General features: G+C 45.0%; 1 pseudogene; it reads right to left on the bottom strand.

Annotated features, from left to right (window-relative positions):
- The window catches only part of LOC146355661 (vomeronasal type-2 receptor 26-like), a 34,464-nt pseudogene extending 18,326 nt beyond the window's left edge, over positions 1-16,138 (bottom strand).
- Between the last annotated feature and the right edge of the window lie 2,716 nt (positions 16,139-18,854).

Raw genomic sequence — 18,854 nt, 5'->3', positions numbered from 1 at the left:
ATAGTCAACAAAAGGGTGGGAAAAGCAGTACTGGGGTACAATCTTAAAAACGATAGAATGATCTCAGTACGAATCCAAGGCAAACCATTCAACATCACAGTAATTCAAGTCTATGCCCCAACCACTGAGGCCGAAGAAGCTGAGGTTTGTCGGTTCTGTGAAGACCTACAACACCTTCTGGAACTAACACCAAAAAAAGATGTCCTCTTCATCATAGGGGATTGGAATGCTAAAGTAGGAAGTCAAGAAATCACCGGGATAACAGGTAGGCATAGCCTTGGTGTACAAAATGAAGCAGGACAAAAGCTAATAGAGTTTTGCCAAGAGAACATGCTGATCATAGCAAACACTCTTTTCCAACAGCACAAGGGACGACTCTACACATGGACATCACCAGATGGTCAATATCGAAATCAGATTGATTATGTCCTTTGCAGCCAAAGATGGAGAAGCTCCATACAGTCAGTCAAAACAAGACCTGGAGCTGACTGTGGCTCAGGTCATGAGCTGCTTCTTGCAAAATTTCAGCTTAAATTGAAGAACGTAGGGAAAACCACTAAACCATTCAGGTATGACCTAAATCATATCCCTTATGAATATACAGTGGAGGTGAGGAATAGATTTAAGGAATTAGACCTGATAGACACAGTGCCTGAGGAACTATGGGCAGAGGTCCGTAACATTGTTCAGGAGGCAGCAACGAAATCCATCCCAAAGAAAAAGAAATGCAAGAAAGCCAAGTGGGTGTCTGATGAGGCTTGACAAGTAGCTGAGGAAAGAAGGGAAGCGAAAAGCAAGGGAGAAAGGGGAAGATATATCCACCTGAATGCAGAGTTCCAGAGAATAGCAAGGAGAGACAAGAAGGCCTTCTTAAATGAACAATGCAAAGAAATCGAGGAAAACAACAGAATGGGAACGACTAGAGATCTCTTCAAGAAAATCGGAGATCTGAAGGGAACGTTTTGTGCAAAGACGGGCATGATAAAGGACAAAGAAGGCAGGGACCCAACAGAAGCAGCTGAGATTAAGAAGAGGTGGCAAGGATACACAGAAGAACTATACAGGAAAGATCTGAATGTCCCTGATAGCCATGATAGTGCAGTCACTGAACTTGAGCCGGACATCCTAGAGAGTGAAGTCAAGTGGGCCTTAGGAAGCATTAGTAACAACAAAGCTAGCGGAGATGACAGTATTCCAGCTGAGTATTTAAAATCCTAAAAGATGATGCTGTTAAAGTGCTGCATTCAATATGCCAACAAATTTGGAACACTCAACAATGGCCACAAGGCTGGAAAAGGTCAGTTTACATTCCAATTCCAAAGAAGGGCAATGCCAAAGAGTGTTCAAACTACCACACAATTGCGCTCATTTCACATGCCAGCAAGGTGATGCTCAAAATCCTACAAGCTAGGCTTCAGCAGTATGCGAACCGAGAACTACCGGAAGTACAAGCTGGGTTTCGAAGAGGCAGAGGAACGAGAGATCAAATCGCCAACATTTGCTGGATCATGGAGAAAGCAAGAGAATTCCAGAAAAACGTCTATTTCTGCTTCATTGACTACGCTAAAGCCTTTGATTGTGTGGATCACAACAAACTGTGGCAAATTCTGAAAGTGATGGGAGTACCAGACCACCTTACCTGTCTCCTGAGAAACCTGTACGAGGGTCAAGAAGCAACAGAAAGAACCGGGCATGGAACAACCGAGTGGTTCAAAATTGGGAAAGGAGTACGACAAGGCTACATATTGTCACCCTGCTTATTTAACTTATATGCAGAGTACATCATGAAAAACGCCGGGTTGGATGAATCACAGGTCGGAATTAAGATTGCCGGGAGAATTATCAACAACCTCCGATATGCAGACGATACCACCCTAATGGCAGAAAGTGAAGAGGATCTCAAGAGCCTCTTGTTGAGGGTGAAAGAGGAGAGTGCAAAAGCTGGTTTGAAACTCAACATTAAAAAAACGAAGATCATGGCATCTGGCCCCATCACTTGCTGGCATATAGAAGGGGAAGAAATGGAAGCAGTGACAGATTTTACTTTCTTGGGCTCTAAGATCACCGCAGACGGTGACTGTAGCCATGAAATTAAAAGACGCTTGCTCCTTGGGAGGAAAGCTATGGCCAACCTAGACAGCATAGTAAGAAGCAGAGACATCACCTTGCCGACAAAGGTCCGTCTAATCAAAGCTATGGTTTTCCCAGTAGTAATGTATGGCTGTGAGAGCTGGACTATAAGGAAGGCTGAGTGCCGAAGAATTGATGCTTTCGAACTGTGGTGCTGGAGAAGACTCTTACGAGTCCCCTGGACTGCAAGGAGGTCAAATCAGTCCATCCTAAAGGAAATCAACCCTGAGTGCTCATTGGAAGGACAGATACTGAAGCTGAAGCTCAAATATTTTGGCCACCTAATGCGAAGAGAAAACTCTCTGGAAAAGACCCTGATGTTGGGAAAGACTGAAGGCAAAAGGAGAAGGGGACGACAGAGGATGAGATGGCTAGATAGCATCACTGATGCAATGAATATGAACTTGAGCACACTCCGCGAGACAACGCAGGACAGGAAGGCCTGGCGTGCTCTGGTCCATGGGGTCATGAAGAGTCGGACACGACTGAACGACTGAACAACAACAACAACAACAACCTAATGCCAACAAGGCCCCAATATGCATACAAATAGTCACATTTCTTCAGTATAGACAAATGAGACTAATTACTGCAATGCTTTGATATTGTGTTTGGGTTTCCTTCATTACAGCCCTGACTTTTGGGGTGATATCAACACTAGTGGCGAACCTTAAAGACATTGAGCTTCATTTTATATTTAGATGTCCATTTTTAAAATGGACATCTTCCTTCGGGATAAATTTCATGCATCTGAAGTTGGCTGTAGTAGTCAATGGAAATTGATGCCATAGTAAATGTGCTAGTCTTGAAAGTGTCACAAAATTCTTCTACAACAAACTAACAGGAAATTCTTTCATTCAGCTTGGTTACAGCTTGTTTGACCCTGTTCAGGGAGAGAAAAGGGAATTTCCTTCCTTCTACTGGATTGATCCCAATGAAATGCCTCGGTATACAGGTTTAGTCCAGCTGCTCCTGCATTTCCACTGGAACTGGATTGGGCTGGTTGCTCCCAGTGATGACCGTGGTGAACATTTCATCCAGACATTGACACCAATGCTCAAATGGGAGGACATCTGTGTGGCCGTCATAGAAATGTTCAAGTCGACTGACATGCTCCATTTGCTTCAAGTACAGGGTGGTTCTATTCCTAGTTCTTGGTTTGAGCCCCAAGTGATGATCGTGTTTGCAGATTTCATTGTTATAGGACACTTAAAAATGTTGTTGGGTGCTCATCAAGAAAATACCAACATGCCATTTAGGAAGGCGTGGATCCTGACATCCCATTGGGAAATTGCTGTGACGGGATTCCCCATGGGCAGGAGCGATCTAGGTGTCTTCCATGGTGCTTTGCACTTCAGAGTCCAGACAAGGGATGTGCCACAATTCAAGCATTTTCTCCAGGCTTTAGATCCTCTCCGACCACGAGGGGATGTCTTTCTCCATTTCTGGTGGGAAGGGGCATTTCAGTGTACATTTCTGAAATCAGGCCAAACCTCTCCATGGGGATGGAGAAACTGTACTGGGAGGGAGAAGCTAGAGGAGATGCCGTGTCCCTTGTTTGACGGGAGCATGTCCAGTCATAGCTACAGCATCTACAACAGTGTATATTCTGTGGCACATGCATTACATGCTCTATCACGATCCCAACGTGGATTGATGGGGAAAGGCAAGAGGCTTCTGAATATTCAGCCGTGGCAGGTAATGTCCTCCTTCAGATTCCGGAATCTTATAAAAGATACCGTGGTGGTTTCTCACAGGTGTGATCCTGGAAGCAAAGGGTGAACCTAGAGGAAGCCTACTGGTCCATTTTAAGGATCCTAAGAAAGATATTCCCTATGGATATAATTTCCTGGGCATCATTTCCCTTAAAGAGCATTAGGAAGTATATAAACAGTAGCCAAGATTTGTAGAGCTTCTGTAATAATTACATATTTACAACTCTGCATATTGAGGAGGGAGAAATCAGGCAAACCCCCACCCCAAACAAAGGTCTAGTTTATAGAGCAATATTTGTTCCCCACAAAACTCAGAAGCAAATGGCAGACAGCTCCCCACACCCCATGTTCCTTCTTTATAGTGAGCGGAAGACCCCCAGATGTTGGTGTCTTTGCTGCTATGAGCAAACTCCCTCCATCTCCCACTCAAAGATATGAGGGTGGGTTGAACAAGTAGACACAAGCCAAAAAAGCCAAACCACTGGGCAAGCATATCTGAGCTGAGAGTGCCCAAAGAAGACGTATCTTAAACATTAAACTAAACAACAGAGTAGTGTGTGTGTGTGTGTGTACATATCTCCTAATTTGATGGCAGTTACATTATAATAGAACATGCCAGACTCACTTGCATTTACCCCATTTTCAAAGTCTCTCTTCCATTTCAGATTCTTGTCTCTTTGGCAAACATCCAGTTTAACAACAGTGCTGGAGATGAAGTCTCTTTCACTGAAAATGGTAAGAAATATGATATCCTGAACTGGATCTTCTTCCCAAATTTGTCGTTTGTTCCTGTGAAAGTTGGACTGGTGGATTCTGGAGCTTCTCCAGGCCAAGATTTCATCATTCAGTCTGATGCAATCATATGGCCTACCAAGGTGAGGTTGAAGAGAATGTTCTGGGATCATGGCAGAGCTAAAGAATGCTGCAGCTCTATCCCTTGTGAATAGAAGTTGTCTTTCTAGTTCAGACCAAAGGTCTATTGGTTGCAGGGAGGTGTTATCCTGCAGTTACAAACAATATTTTCATGCAAATATTCCAGATTAAAGAATGATGCGGTTCTGTACATCAGGAGGCGCTGTGTGTGTGTATTTTAAAGTTGAGACTAAAGGCCTATTGAGGCAAGTATGTCGTGGGAGGTGGCTATTGTAGAGTTCTAAAATACAGTCGTTGCATAGAGATGCCCAGATTTGGTTCCCAGCATCTCCATGTAGGTAGGGATGTACGAAAGTCACTTACCGTTTTGCGGATCTGCTTCGTGGTGGTGGGGGAGGCGCACTGTCCGTCTCCCTGGAATCCTTGATGGGGGGGGAGGCGCTCCGTCCCTCCCCCTGGAATCCTGCCTGGCCAGCTCCGCTCCGCAGCAGCTCCGCGGAGCAGCCGGCCAGGGCCGTCCACAGCTGGAGTCCCGGCCGCGGATGGGCTGCTGCGGACACAAATGGCGACCGCCTTAGCAGCTGCCATTTGCGTCCAGCCAGGCTGCCCTGATAGGCTACGAAGAATTTACGTAGCCTATCACGGCAAGCAAAAAACCACAACAAATGCATACGCAAATGGCGGTGGCTGCGGCAGCCCCCATTTGCATTCCCTTTTTTTCGCTGTTTTAGCTTACGTAAATATTTACGTAGGCTATTACGGTGAAAAAAAAAAAGGAATGCAAATAGCACCCACTATGCTATTTGCCGTCCCCTTTTTTTCCGCTGTAATAGCCTACGTAAATATTTATGTAGGTTAAGACGGAGAAAAAAAGGGAACGCGAATGGCAGTCGCCATAGCTGCCGTAGCCGCCGCCATTTGTGTACGCGTTTTTTTTTGCTTGCCGTGATAGGCTATGTAAATTCTTACGTAGCCTATCACGGCCTCCGCAGGGATGCAAAAGGCATCCCTGTGTTAGCCGTGATTGGCTATGTAAGTATTTACGTAGCCTATCACGGCTTTGATGAAGAAGCAAATGGCAGCCGCAGGGCGGCCGCCATTTGCAAGTCAGCGTGGACGGCAGCAGGTAACTACTCTGTTTTGCACGCCTTTCGTGGGGTGGGGGCTCCGTCCCGTGTGCCTTTCGTGGGTTGGGGGGTCAGGGGCTTTGTTCTTCCATGGATTTCGGGGGGCCAAATGCACTGGCATTCGGCCACACCAAGATCCGTGGCAGAATTCTCTGACATCCCTACATGTAGGCCTATAAAAATGCCCCTGACTGAAACCCTGGAGAGCCGCTGCCAATCAGGGCAGAGAACAATGGGTTAGGTCGACCAAGTGTCTGACTCAGTTGGGGGCTTCTTTTTTTGATGGTTTTTACTAAACTGCAGGCAACCAGAGGAGATTCAGTCCCTACTTAAGGGCTGATAACATTCATCATGTAATGGGAAACTCTGCTAGTAACTCTGAGTCCTGCTGAATGCAATTTCTCTCACCTGAAAATCCTCAACTGTTTGTCTTGCCCTTTTAGAAGATGCCCTTTGTGAGATGTGTGGCGAGGTGCTCTCCGGGGCACCAGAGAAAAATTCCAGAGGGGAAGCCCATTTGTTGCTACACTTGTGATCATTGTTCGATGGGGATGATTGCTAACTGGACAGATACCTCAAACTTTGAGCCATGAAAAAGTGCAGAATATACTGGGGTCAGAATGAAGCAGGGCCAAGGAGAAGATCATAGACAAGGAGTCTGTCATTTCTCGATGGAATGGTTTCAATATAAATACCATTTTGGAGTGCATACCTCTGTGGTTTACTTGTCTGCAAAGTATTCACAACTTCTTGAACAAAACTTCTATGTACATAATGAAATAATGACTCCCAGTAAGTTGCTCATATTCACAAGAACAGAATCTGTTGGGTTTTCATCCATATTCACATTGGGTCAGCTTTTCATGCATAATTTTTAAAGACGATGTTTCCAGCCTCGGTTGTTTTGGCATCGGACTGTAAGCAGTTAGGGCAGAACGTTGATCAAGGCAGGTGGTTTGTCATCCTTGTAATAATTGGAGCATGTCACTCCAGTGTCTAACATGCCCCTTTTTTCAACGGTTATTTCTATAACATGTTCACCAGCCTCTGCATCAAACGTCTCCTGAAGGGACAGTGCATAATCTTAAGAAAATGACAGGCAGCATTTGTTTGTTTGCCCATCCAGATGGCACCAACTGTGGTTCAATTCTCACATTAACCCAGGTTACATTTCAAGTGACAGAATTTTGGATTTTCTTCCTTGCAGAATATTGAACATTGATCAAATACAGGGGCCTGTCATACAAAAAGAAACCCATTTTGTACCTCTTTGGACTCTAGCCTTGTGATTTCCAAAGCTTAAAGAAAAAAATAACCAAAGGTGTAAAAAAAACTAGACCACTGATATTTCCATCTCCTTATTTGGGGGCTGGACTGGCCCCCACAAAAAGAACATCTGTGTCATGTTTGAGGTGCTTCGATTTTTGTTGCTCATTCCAGATGCAGATCGCTGTGCCCTGTGCCCAGAAGATCAACACCCAAACAGGAACCAAGACCAGTGTATCCCCAAGAAGATCCACTTCCTTTCCTATCAAGAGGCACTGGGGTTTGTTTTAGCTTCTCTAGCCCCTTTCCTCTCTCTGATTACATCTCTAGTGCTGGCAATCTTCATTAAGCACCGTGACACGCCAATTGTCAAAGCCAACAACCGAGACCTCACCTACGTCCTCCTCCTCTCCCTGCTCTGCTTCCTCTGCTCCTTCCTATTCATCGGCCAACCTACGAAGGTCACCTGTCTTCTTCGACAAACTGCTTTCAGCAGCACCTTCTCTGTTGCTGTTTCTTCTGTGTTGGCAAAAACTGTCACAGTGGTTCTGACCTTCATGGCCACCAAGCCAGGAAACATGGCAAGAAAACTCTTGGGGAGACAATTAACAAACTCCATTGTCCTGGCCTGTCCCCTCATCCAAGCTGTGATCTGTGCTGTCTGGCTGGTCACCTCTCCCCCATTTCCAGTTCCAGACTTCTACTCCCTGGCTGGAGAGATCATAGTGGAATGTAATGAAGGCTCGGTCACTATGTTTTGCATTTTCCTGGGGTACATGGGTTTCTTGGCTCTCATCAGTTTCATGGTGGCTTTCCTAGCAAGGAAATTGCCCGACAGTTTCAATGAAGCAAAATGTATCACCTTCAGCATGCTGGTCTTTTGCAGCATTTGGATTTCCTTTGTGCCATCCTACCTGAGCACCAAGGGGAAGTCCATGGTGGCTGTGGAGATCTTCTCCATCTTGGCCTCTGGTGCTGGTCTCCTGGGTTGCCTCTTTCTCCCCAAATGCTACATTATTCTCCTGAGGTCCAATCTCAATTGTAAAGATCATTTAATAAGGAGAAAGAATCTGTGAGTATAATACGTTGGGGGCAGGGGGATCTTTGCCAATTCATTGTCCAGTGAGTCAATCACAATTCACTGTGCTGTTTATCCTTACAGGAGTAATTGTGTTCCTTATTTGTTATATTTTAAAATAAAACATTTGAAGGAACTTCATTAATGCTATACATATTCATACTGCCTTGGTAGAGTGGTTTTTGTTATTTGTTTCAAGTTATGGAAAGCTGTATATTGTTATGGGTTTGGGGTTGTTCTGAATTATCTTTCATGAGTCCCTTACAGCACAAAGACTCTGATTGCAAAGAGATTCAGGTTCCCTTCCAGCTCCGTGACTCTTGATTCTAAAGTTTCAGTAAATCAAGTAGATGCCTGGAGGTAACACCTCTCCAAGATCTGAGGATAGACAGGTGTCATAACTTTCTGTTGATGTGTTTCACTGGGAGCTGGAATGGGTCAAGAAGGCCTGTATGATGATGGAGGCATCCCACAGGATGTGTCCTTATCCTGGCATCAGTGGGGCTTGGTCACAGGCATCCCACCCAAAGATAGGGTGGAACAGTTGTTGACTAGTAGAGCTGGATCAACCATTATGTTCCTTTGCCCCAGCAGTACTGGGTGCAGCCTGAAAGCTAGAAGAGCCTCATCCAGTCAAGAGTTTCCAGAGGGCTATTAGTTGTCTTGTACTAATAGCTGAAGGAGGAGGCTGCACTGGACTGACCCTTCTACTCCCTGAGCCGGGTTCATGGTGTATTCTTATTTGACTAAGTTCAGGCAAATATGGGGCCTCAGGCACACCCTCCTTTTCCTGGGTTCCCCTGAGTGAGTACTGGGCCTTCAGACTCACTGGCTTTACACAGTTTTGACATGAGCACCTCCTTCCCACCAGAATCATAAGGCTAATATTCATAGATTCATAGAATAGTTGGGTTGGAAGGGGCCTACAAGACCATTGAGTACATCCCCCTGCTCAGTTCAGAAATCCAAATCAAAGCATCCCTGACAAGTGGCTGTCCAGCTTCATCTTGAATGCCTCCAGTGTGGGAGAGCCCACCACCTCCCTATGGAATTGGTTCCGTTGTCGTATTGCTCTAACAGTCAGGAGGTTTCTCCTGATGTTCAGCCGGACTCTGGCTTCCTGTAACTTGAGCCCATCATTCCATGTCCTGCACTCTGGGATGATCGAGAAGAGATCCTAGCCTTCCTCTCTGTGACAACCTTTCAAGTACTTGAAGAGCGCTATCATATCTCCCCTCAGTCTTCTCTTCTCAAGGCTAAACAGGCCCAGTTCTTTCAGTCCCTCTTCATACGGCTTTGTTGTCAGTCCCCTGATCATCTTCGTTGCCCTTCTCTGAACCCTCTCCATCCTTGTCTGCGTCTTTCTTAAAGTGCAGTGCCCAGAATTGGACACAGTACTCCAGGTGAGGCCTAACCACTGCTGAGTAGACAGGAATGAGTACTTCACGGGATTTGGAAGCTATCCTTCTATTAATGCAGCCCCAAATAGCTTTTGCCTTTTTTTGCAGCCACATCACATTGTTGTCTCATATTCAGCTTGTGATAGACAACAATTCCAAGATCCTTCTCGCTTGTAGTATTGTTGAGCCAAGTATCGCCCATCTTGTAACTGTGCATTTGGTTTCTTTTTCCTAGGTGCAGAACTTGGCATTTATCCCTATTAAATGCCATTCTGTTTTCTGCCCAGCACTCTAGCCTATCAAGATCACTTTGAATTTTGTTTCTGTCTTCCAGGGTATTAGCTACCCCACCCAATTTTGTGTGATTGCAAATCTGAGAAGCATTTCCTGCACCTCCTCCTCCAAGTCATTCATGAAAATGTTGAAGAGCACTGGGCCCGGGACTGAGCCCTGCGGTACCCCGCTCATTACCTTTCTGCAGTTTGAGAAGATCCCATTGATAAGCACTCCTTGAGTCAAATTCTCTAGCCAACTGTGGATCCACCAGATAGTTGTTTCATCTAACTGACTTTGAGCTAGTTTGCTCATCAGGATATCATGGGGCACTTGGTCAAAAGCTTTGCTGAAGTTGAGGTCTGTTATGTCCACATCATTCCCACAGTCCACAAGAGAGGTTACCTGATCAAAAATAGAGATCAGATTCATCTGGCAGGATTTGTTCTTGACAAATCCATGATGGCTTTGAGTCATCACTGCATTGTTTTCAAGGTGCTTCCAGATTGCTTTATCACCTGCTCCAGAATTTTCCCAGGGATTGATGTCAGACTGACTGGTCTGTAGTTCCCAGGTTCCTCCTTTTTACCCTTTTTGAAGATAGGATCAACATTAGCCCTCCTCCAGTCATCTGGCACTTCACCCGTCTGCCACGATTTCTCAAAGATAATAGACAGTGGTTCTGAGAGTTCTTCTGCCAGTTCCTTTCTTAGTCTAGGATGGAGTTCATCTGGCCCTGGAGATTTGACCTCATTCAAAGTAATGCGGTGTTCCTTGACCATATGCCTGTCAATCTCAAGCTGCAATCCTGCCCCTTCAGCCTGTATTTTGCCTTTGCCAGGGGAGTCATAGACCCTCTTTCGGGAGAAGACTGAGCCAAAGTAGGAATTGAGCACCTCTGCCTTTTCTTTGTCATCTGTTATCAGTTTTCCATCCTTATTTAGTAGTTGAACCTCCATTTCTTTCCTCTGTCTTTTACTATGTATGTATCTGAAGAAAGCCTTTTTGTTGCTTTTAGCATCCCTCACTACCCTCAGTTCATTCTCAGCTTTAGCTTTCCTGACATCACCCCTGCAATTCTGTGCTACCTGCCTGTACTCTTCCTTTGTTGCTTGGCCTTTCTTCCACTTTCTATATGTGTCCTTTTTGTTTTAAGGTCATCCCTAAGCTTTTTGTAAAGCCACATTGGTTTCTTCCGTTGTCTTCCACCTTTTTTCTTGTTGGAATTGTTTGTAATTGTGCCTTGAGAATTTCCTTTTTTAAAAACTCCCACCCATCTTGGACTCTTTTTCTCATTAGAGTCACTTGCCATGGGACCTTACTTATCACTGTTCTGAGTTTATTAAAATCTGCTTTCCTAAAATCCAGGGTGTGCGTTTGGCTACACTCAGCTTTTGCTTCCTTTAGAACCAAGAACTCAAGTATAACATGGTCACTTTCCCCCAGAGTTCCTGTAACTGCTACTTTATCCCCTAAGTCATCCCTGTTGGTTAGGATCAAGTCAAGGATAGCTGATCCTCTAGTTCCTTCCTCTACTTTCTGTAGGAGGAAATTACCCATAACACAAGTCAGGAATTTCTCGGAGGGGCCATGTTTTGCAGAATTTGTCTCCCAAGAAATATCAGGGAAATTGAAGTCCCCCATTACTACTACATCATGCTTCTTTGAAACATTGGCTATTTGCTTTTCAAAAGTTTCATCCTTGTCTTCTCCTTGATTGGGTGGCTGGTAGTAGACTCCGACCACCATGTTCCTTTTATTTTTTGCTCCATTTATTTTAACCCAGATGCTCTGTCTCTCTTTTTTTGAATATATTTTTATTTATTTTATCTTATCTTTAGAAATGAAATAAACAATACCAAAAATACCAACAACCTGATCAATACTACAATTTCCCAACAATACAATATTCTGATGAGGACTCCACAATAACAAAAAGAAAAGGGAAAGGGAAAAGAAAAAGAAAAAAAAGAAAAGAGAGGAGGAAAGGAAGTAAAGAAAAAGAAAAGAAGATTCTTTCCCCCTCCCTCCCCCTCTCCCTCTCCCTCCCCTTTAAAGAATTAAGTTTAAACTCCAATACCTCCTGGCCTCTGATGCCATTCTATTTAAAAATTATATCTATAACCTTAACAATCTTACAGTTTAATAAATAACCTTACATTTCAATATCATATCATCAATCTTATATCAAAGAAACAGGTTTACAGTTCATTCCCAGTAGCCTATTTTAATAATAATAATAATAATAATAATAATAATAATAATAATAAAATATAGTGTTATATAATAATAAAACTTAAAATAAACCTTCAACCATCAGTAATATATTTTATATATAAATGCATGTGCACAATTACCCTCAAACAATAAATTTAAATACAGCATACTGTATCTATTTTGAAATAAAAAATTTAAAGAAAAGCAAGAAAAAAAGAAAGATGAAAGAGAATAAACGAATATATGTATAATCATTTATCTTCTGACCTAGGCTGCATCATGTAGACTAAACACAAACAGTTAACAAAGCTTGTTTAAAGATTCCAGTTCATGGGGTTGTGACAGAAATCTCATGCGTTTTTACGTTCAGCTATGCCTCTGCCATTTCATGATTTAGAAACTTCTTCATCTGACCTTCAGACACAATACAAAGTGTAGCAGGATATTTTAAGTAATATTGTAAGTTCATTTGTTTTGCCATATGTTTCGCTTTGATAAATTGCCTTCTTTGATTTGCCACCTCTTTGATGTAATCTGGAAATAACATAACTTTATCTTGTTTCCAGGAAAGGCTTCCACCCTCTCTGGCCAAACCCAGGATATAATTCTTTGTGGAGACTTTTGCAAATTGGATTATGATGGTATAGTCAGTCCCTTTAGCATTTGGCACACGAAATGCCTGCTCAATATCAAGTAAATAATCAGATGGGATAGGGAGTATCTCATGCAAAATTTTATCCACAAAAATAGGCAATTTTACATCATTAGACAGATTTTTAATCCCAATAATACATACATTGGATCTTCGCGTGAAGGCCTCCAGTTGAGAAATTCTGTTGTAGCCATTTTTAAAACATACTTGTGTCTTAGTTTCATTCCCAGCCATTTGGTTTTCTAGCTCATTAATTTTCATCTCCATTTTTTGCCATGACGGATTAATTAGATCCACAGCTCCTTGCAAGGCAGTGATGGAATTTTGGATTAAATCCAACCTTTTGGCTTGCTCCATAAATTGTGAAGACAAAGTCTTTATCAGAGTTAATAATTCCCCTATATCTTCTGTTTTCAAAACTTTTGACACCGTAGGTATGGGGGGAGTTGGCGGTGATGCCAGCCCCTTTCTTCCCCGTGGTGTAGTCATGTTTCTCTCAAACACATCTTGCAGGTCCTGAGATGTTCTCAAATATTGTTAGTATTTCTTAAATCATCCCTCGGGAGTTGTTGATATTTCTTAAAGCATATATTATTATGGAACATGTCAGCCCTGTTTTCTCCAATGAAATAAGAGTTTCAGAACAGCTTTTTGTGTTGGTAAAGCTCCGGGGAGATAATCCTGGAATCCAGCCCCCCCCAACTATCTTGTGGGGGGTACTTTTCTCCAAGATGTTATCCAGAGCTGCCTTGCCCCCCTTTTTAATTCCAGGGGGGAGATGAAAATGTTTTTCAACCTTTTAAAAAGCTGTTTGAGAAAGCTCCCACGGAGAGCCTGTGGGATGCTACCAGAGCGACATTGGTTCCAACCAGAAGTCATTTTAACCCAGATGCCCTCGATGGGGCTACCAAGCTCCTCCTCCTGTATTTCTGTGCAGAGATATGTATTTTTCACATATTGTGCAACCCCACCTCCCTTTCTGTTCCTCCTGTTATTTTTGAACAAGTTATATCTGTCAGTTGCTGTATTCCAGTCATGGGAGTCATCCCACCGAGTTTCAGTTACACCTATCAAGTCACAATTTCCTTCCTGTGTTAAGAGTACAAGTTCATTCTGTTTGTTTCCCCTACTCTGGGCATTAGTACATAGACATCAAAGACCATGTGCTTCATGGTCTGGCTTTCTTCCTACATGTGTCTGAAGACTATTATTGGGCACTATTAGAGATGTTCTCTCCATTGTTCTTTTCTGCCCTCCCAAAGAGAGGCACTGCTTTGCTTTCTGATGGATGTCTTGGCAGTACTGTCCATGCACACCATACCGCAGGCAGCTTGGAGCTCACAGTGCCAGCCATGCAACTTTCCCAAGTGTCCTGGTCCCGAGGCCAAAAGACCCTCCCCCAAAGCTCCCCCTGCTCCCCCAAAGGGCCAAATGGAAGAAGGCTGCCATGAAGACTTTCGTGGACCATGTCCTGAAGGATTCCTCCTGTCCACACAGTTCATTGCCCTCCACCATCTCAGGATTTGCTCCCCTTCTGACTCTTCCAAGAGCAGACGTGGGGGTGTCCCCATGAACTAAGGGCAAAGGAGAGTCAGGCATTTGGAAACAGGCTCAACTAGCATTCAGGACCTGAGAGCAACCAGGTGTTAGGACCAAGAGCAATTCCAGAAATGCAAAACATAGCAATGCCCAGGTAGAGCTTGATACTCTTGTTCCGGGTTTGGTGGGGGGAATAGAACTGAATGTGGCCATCTCTAAGATCGTTGCTTGGTATCTCTTGGTTCAGAAATTAAGCTCTGGGTACTGGGTCATTATCCACACCAGCACCCCTCCCTGTTCCTCAAACCAGGCAAATCTTTTTGGGGCAACCGTTAAGACACCGAAAGCCAACCAAAGTGAGGTGGAGGGTGAATTGCCATAGGCACCTGAAAAAAAGATACAACTAAAATTGTAGTTTGACCCTACAACATTCAAGACGGCAGCAATACAAACAGTTGCTGTACAAACTGATAGCCGGATATCAGATAACAATTTTGGGCAGACATAGAAGCCACCATGTTAAAGATATTGCAGTATAGGACTAACATGATATCTGAAGGATTTGAGGCCCAAAGTTCGACAGAAAGGTGGGAAGCACAGTTCACACAAGTCTTTAACGACAGGGATGAACTTGAGCCTGGAACAGTTCCACAGCTAAACGTCCCCAGCTAGATGAAATGAACTTATGCAGTTGCCCCCAAACTCAAAAAGGCGTTGAAGGAAGCTGCCTTGGACCGAGGTCAGCGTTGTCTACACTGGGCCACACTGCAGATAAAAGCACCAGCCTGCAGCCCCCTGGCACCTCCATTTCCTAAGAAGGTCTCTGAGACCCACATGAAGATGGCAGCATGTAGAGACCCTCACATTGCTTTGGAGGAATTATAGCTTCCCGTACAAAATTTTGTCACATCAACATAAGAAAAATTAAAATTAGGAGAGGTAGGGCACCTCAGCAGAAAGGCGCCTGAAGGGGCTGTGCTGCCCAGCAGTGCCACATTGCCTGCTCCTGGACTAGACTGAGTAGCAGTGGCACTCCAGGGTGTCAGACGAGAGTCTTTCCCAACCCGAGCTGGAGATGCTGTGGATTGAACCCCGCTCCTTCTGCATGCAGTGTGTGGGCTCCACCACTGAACTTTCCTGCCCACCTGTCCCACCAGCGTATCTCCTCCAGTACCAGTCTCCCCTCCTATGTGACCCGAGGTTCATATCAGAGTAAATAGGAAGGGTGAGTGGAGGCATGTTGGTGGTGTGTTCAGGGAGTCAATGTGCACCCAAGCGCTCTAGCCCTGTCCTCCCCAGGAGGAGGAGAAGGCTAGAGAGTTCGGGGGGTGCACCACACCGAGGACTCGTCCTGCCTCTGCCGGCTGTCAAAGAAGCCCTTGACAACTGGCGCGGGCAGGAGGGCCCCCGGCAGCGCCCAAGCATCTAGCCCTGTCCTCCTCAGGAGGAGAAGGATAGCACACTTGGGGTGTGTGCTACACTGAGGGCTCCAGCAGTCAAGCCCTTGTGTGCATGAAGTACAAGGGCTTGACTGCCGGAGTCCTTTGTGCACGGAGGAGGGCCTGCTTGGTGGGTGGGCAGGCTGCGCAGGGAGGATCGCCAAGTGGGTCCAGGCCACGCGAGTGGGGGTGGAGCTTGTTGAGCTCCCCGTGCCCCGGACAGAGATGAGTCCATCTATCCCTAATCCCCCTCTTGCCCGCTGAAGGCACAGACCAATCTACCAGGCTTTGGCACCATCACAATCAGACTTACCCTTCTGCTAGTGGAGGACTCAAGAATCCATGGCCATCACACCTCTTGCACCTCCTCTTGGGCAGGGGCCTGTACGTTTTAGGGCTGGGACTTTAGTGGTACCTGGTCAAGTTCATCACCCCTGGTATAATAGACACAGACCTGCTTTCCCCCACCTAATGCAATCCAATTGTGTCGCACTGTAAATCCTATGATTCCAAGCACCATAGCCAGTGGCACAGGTTAGGATGAGGGGAGTTCCAGTCAAAAACACCTGGTGAGCATGCCAGGTCTTAGACTTCTCCCAGGATCAATTTCAGCCTGCAGTTCTAGAACCATGGTGTGAACCTTGGATTCAGGTGCTCAGCTTCACAGAGGCCCAGGGCAGACCCTGACAACTAAAGTAATATCCATTGACTTGAGGGTGCAATGATGGCCAAGAAGAAGGCATTCTCGGCTGCCACAACCACCACCTGGTAAGCATGATTATGTGCTCTCAACAGTGTGTGGTCACATTTATTCTGATCCTCGCATCACTTGTGCTCAAGTCATTATCCAGCCTGCTTCGTAGTCCAAACTCCGACTCCAAAGCTATCCTGAAATCCAGGGAGACATCTCAGCACCACCGTACCAGAGGGGACACATAGGTGTGACAGTGAGACTTGGGCTTCAGCAAGAGCTCTAGCTGTGCCAAACAAACACTCCCCCCAAAGCATTCATAGATCTTTTGGGGTGGACCATCCTAAGAAGTCCTCTTTTCCTGCAAGGTGTTATAACTTCAGACAAACGAGTCCTTTCATCCAACAATGCCGAATTGCCCATCCCCGCACTGCCATGATGAGCTGCCAACTCCTCCCTTTCCCAGCCATCAATCTGGGCTAATGAACTTTAGCATAACCCTGGACTCCATCTTGGATTTTGGTGTTCAGTTGTATGCAGGCAGAAGGACAGAACCTGAAAACTACAGCCAAGTCCAACTGGCCCACAGAGAAGCAAAGAGTGATGCAAACCTGTTTTTCTTCCTGCAAAGGGCAAACGGAGCCCAGCACTCTGGGGCCGTGGCTCTTTCTCTAGCCTGCCTTTATCAACATGACAATAATGGCTGATGAATCCCCCATGGATTTCGACCCACCAAGTCAATAACAAAAAGAATCCTGGAGAAAACATGGTTAATATAGATACAAACTGAGCCCTCTTGTGTAGGGCTGGGGTGGTGTCTGATCACTCAGCATCTGGGCATTTCTAGGTAAGATCTAATTCTCCTGGTGGGGCTTGTATAGTCACCTCTCCTTCATCTTCTGTTTGTCTCTGACCTAGGAGGGAAGTCTCTCTGTGCTGCTGATGATTTTGCTGCTGTTGCTGCTCTTTTGGATCCTGCTTCAGGCCTCTCTGAGGATGCCGAGGACCACTTGCCCTTTGCCTGCAACTTATGAGCTGCAACCAGACTATTACAGGCCGGGTGACCTCATTGTTGGTGGGAATTTACCACTTGGCAGATATTCTTATGCAGAGATAAAAGACTTCCATGGATTCCCCCAATTAGTGGTCTCCACTGTTCCGGTGTAAGTATCTACAAGAGGGATCTGGGATAGATGGTTGCTTGCTTTGCTCTCAGGTTAGATGGCTCCTTGCAGGGATATTCATCAGTGATGCTGCTGATGTTCAGAATTTCCTGATTTGATTGATTGATTGATGGATTGATTTAATTTCTATACCACCCAATAGCTGGAGCTCTCTGGGCAGTTCACAAAAATTAATTGATTTTATGTCATGACTGACTTTGACCCATAATGAGAGACGTAGACGCAAGGATTATTCTCATTCTGAGGGTTTTGTGGAAGAAGCATGGGAAGAGCTAACCAATAATTTGGTTTCATGTTGACAATCTGGTAATGACTAAGAAATATCCCTCTGCCCTCACCAGACTTCATCTAAGATAGGGAAAGGCCAGAAGTTAGATCTGGATCTACTGGTAGATCTCTGGGTGATTGGCAGTGGATCCACAAGCATTTCTGACTCCAAATTGGGTAATAACAGCAGCAAGAAAGGACTCCTTCCCACCCTCCCAAAATTATTCAGCTGAAATGAAGAAAACTTGGATGTAACTAGGAGTGGGTTTTCTGTCTGAGGCCCGCAGGCTCAATTCAATTCTGCAACTAAAACTGGTTCCCAATCTGGTATTCCAAAATGTTGTTTGGACTACAATGCCCATCTTCTGTGGGGAAATACTGGGGACAATAGCAGTTGTACAGGGGAGTTGTACAGTTGTACACTGGCTAGAGCCAGTTTAGAAGGCCAAATCAACTTTCTTTATTACTTCTTTTATACACATGTCAGAGAAGGCTGTTTAACACTGTTTAACTACAAGCACCCCCTAATGCTGGGTGTGTGAGTGTAAGTAAGTGAAGGCATGAGCTATGGTTACTTGCTTCCTTTCTGGACAGACCTCATGGCACTTGTTGCAGAGGCAAAAGGAGTAGAAGAAGAAGACAGTAGAAGGGGCGGGAGCAGGAAAAAGGGACTGATCAGGCTACAGGACATTCTCTATGGCCCCCTAAGTGTCTGGAGGCATGTAGAGTTTTTCCTATTATCCAACAGTAACAAGGAATCTTGTGACACCTTAAGCACTCACCAACAGACAAGGTGCTACAAGACTCCTTGCTGTTCTTGCTGCAATCAACAAAGGTACCCCCCCGACGACAAAATAACATTCCCTGTCTACTTTTCTATCAATGGCTACTAGTCCGAATGGCCTAATAGTACCTCCAGCCATCTCAGAGGCAGCATACCTATGTCCAGCAGTTCATGAGGAACACACCCAGGAAGGTTCTGTTTCTCTCTTGTCCTCCGTGT

This window comes from Heloderma suspectum, chromosome 2, assembly GCF_057233095.1.
Source record: "Heloderma suspectum isolate Gila_16-S chromosome 2, 16-S_ref, whole genome shotgun sequence".
Taxonomy (NCBI): domain Eukaryota; kingdom Metazoa; phylum Chordata; class Lepidosauria; order Squamata; family Helodermatidae; genus Heloderma; species Heloderma suspectum.
The sequence above is the reverse complement of the archived record's forward strand: the minus strand, read 5'-3'. Positions and strand labels throughout refer to the sequence as shown.